The sequence below is a fragment of the Chrysochloris asiatica genome, unplaced genomic scaffold (assembly GCF_000296735.1).
Source record: "Chrysochloris asiatica unplaced genomic scaffold, ChrAsi1.0 scaffold00003, whole genome shotgun sequence".
Classification (NCBI taxonomy): domain Eukaryota; kingdom Metazoa; phylum Chordata; class Mammalia; order Afrosoricida; family Chrysochloridae; genus Chrysochloris; species Chrysochloris asiatica.
The window spans coordinates 1,841,177-1,844,138 of NW_006408521.1; the positions used below are offsets into that span (position 1 = coordinate 1,841,177).

Consider the following 2,962-nt stretch of genomic DNA (forward strand, 5'->3'; position numbering starts at 1 on the left):
TCCTTGGAAACCCTCTACAGGTTCATTATGGGTTGGAATTGACCCGACAGTACTTAACAATATACAACAACACATATATATATAAACTGACTCTAGAGTCGGTTCCAACCCGTAGTGACCCTGTATAGGGTTTCTGAGGAGCAGCTGGTGAGCTTAAACTGCCAACTTTGCAGTTCAAACAGCTTTGCAGTCCAGCACATTAACCCATAGTGCCAAACCAGGACTCCATACACACACACACAACACACACACATATATATATGTATTGTTAAGTGCCTTTGAGTATTAAGTGCCATTGAGTCGGTTCCAACTCTTAACGATCCTGTATAGAGTTTCCAAAGAGTGACTGGTGAGTTTGAACTACCAAACTTGCTATTCAAACCAACCCTGAGGTCCAGTGCTTATCTTACAGCCACACTAGGATTCCATTATATACATATTAGTGGGATTTGCCATCACTATTTGCTATGTATGAGTATAGCTAACTGTAGACTTCTCAAGGCCCAGAGGTAAGTTTGTCATAGTAAATACCAAAGAATCTATCATATTGTATACCATTTTATGTGTAACCATATACACAGATCTTTTAGAGTACAATATTGATAATTTGTCCTTAGCATCCTCTCTTTTTTCCTCCAGTCAGGGCCCTCTGAAAACAGTGGGAAAACTTAGAGGAATAGCTTATTTTTATATTCTAGCTAATATACTTTTGGGCAAAACTGATGGAAACCTACTCCAGCTTATTCAAATAACTGGAGGAGAGGCTAAAAAAAGGATACAGAAATAAAATACATAAAGGTGGGCATTTCATAAAATTTGTGACTATGGACTTTCATTCCATCAGTTACGGGAGCAGCTAGTCTCTCCCTTTCCCGGACCACAGGATCTTTACTATCATTATTGTTGTTTTTATTCCATATTTCTTTTTTGAATATTGGCATGCTCTCCATACACAGTTGTCTACACCCAAATGGCAATCTCAGTGCGAGTTCACATGACTTTTACCTCATTTACTTTCTATCCACTGAGACCAGTTGGTATGTAGATCTATGAATTTAAATTCTTGAAGATGTGTTTTGATTGGGTGCTGGCCAGACAATGGCTTTCCTGGGCTTGAGCCAAGTCTCTACCACCGAGCTAATCAATTGTAGTAACGGTCATTTTTTACTTTAGACTATTTATTTCAGGGTGGTGGTCAGGGCAGGCATATTTACAGACAAGAAGTAATAGGAACTGTGACAGGCTAAGGAAGTAAATGGCTTTGAAGATCAATTTTTTGACATATATCAAGTCACCCTTCTTGTTCATGACAAAAGTCAGCTGAATGTATTAAGAAAAATACCTGAATTCAAGACTATTCCTAAAATATTGTCTCTCTTATTATTATTATTTGCATTCAGATATACTTTCATGGGTAGAAGGAGACTGTAGAGACAACAGTTACTTGGCCCAGAACTTGGATAGCCTGTGTACATCCTAAGTGTGTGTATAATGCAGTTTGACTAATTCGTATGTTAGGATCTTTCAAGTTTTATTAAAAGCAATTTTCTAGGACTTTTTTGCTGTCACCCGTTTCTATTCCCAGTTTACTTTCTTCCTGGCTCCTGGCCTTCACATATTTTGTTTTTTCTTCTTTCTTTTCTGATTTATATACCACCACAGGAGTCTGGGTATGGTACAGTAGGATCAGCACTGGACTGTGAACCACAAGGTTGGCAGTTCAAACCCCCCAGCTGCTCCATGGAAACCCTATACAAGATTGTTGTGAGTCAGAAGTCACTTGACTGAACTTACAATAACAACAGATGAGGGCTTTTCCACCTATAAAGATTTACATCCTTAGATGCCCTGTTGTTGTTGTTATTGTTAAGCACTGTCGAATTGGTTCTCAAACCAACTTTGCTGTTCAGTGCATCAACCCACAGTGCCACACCAGGACTCCAGACACCCTATACAGGGTGAATACGAGTATAGATATCACTACCCAACCTCCTTGGGCTCCTGGAGCGGGTCTGTATGATAATTACTGGACAGCTAACTTCAAAGTTGGTGGTTCAAACCCTTGGAAATCCTATACAGAGTCGCTTTGAGTCTGAACCAACTCAATGGCATTTAACAGCAACAACAATAGCAAACAGCCTCTTGGGCAAGAAGGTAGATCTGTTGGCTTTGTTGAACCCTTGGCATCTCTCAGTACTACTTCCTGGGGGATGGGAAAGAGATGGAAACTTTTTACTGACCGGCAAGTTAGCTTCTTATAACTTTGTTGGTTGTATTTGAAAGTCAGAGAACTATTATATTTTAAAATAGGAATGAAAACCACATCAGCACTTAGATAGGTAGGCCATAATATAGGAATATTATGATGAAAAATCTAGGTCAGCAAATTCTTGTTGGGAGGGCATCTTAGCCAGGAGGACATCTTTATAGGCTAAAGATATCAGTTAATTATAGTTATAAATTTCTCTTGTTCAGACTTTTGGCATTTTATCTTGGCCACCTTTGAGGCCTTGTAAAAAAATGTTTGTTTGAAGAACAAATAAAACATTAGATTTCAGGCTTCTTGATGGATTTGTCATTGGTCTTTGCATTTAAGGAGGGATTGATAATCAATCTGAGTGTCTACAGCAATATCAAAGTACGGATGCTCTTCCTCCCCTGTCTGAGATGTGTTCCCAACGTAGGACATTGTGTTACATTCTAATGTCAGTACACGGAATAGTTATTTAGTTGGTACACTGCACAAATGAATCATTTACCAACCTTCAAAGTCAGAGTTATGAGAAGAATAGCTTAATGAAATTTCAGCCTTCAGCCAAGTTACATTAAATGATTTGAAGTAGATTCTATGGCTATATTTGGGTAGTGATTCAGACAGTGATGTCCTCTACAATATTAGCGTTGTTTTTCTCTACCTGTGCTCAAGAAACAAGAACTAAGTGGGCAAGTATGAGAGGAACAC

At 38.7% G+C, this 2,962-nt stretch overlaps 1 pseudogene; it reads right to left on the reverse strand.

The window, feature by feature from the left end:
- LOC102826162 overlaps positions 1-2,689 on the reverse strand; it is a 6,018-nt pseudogene extending 3,329 nt beyond the window's left edge.
- Positions 2,690-2,962: the final 273 nt, after the last annotated feature.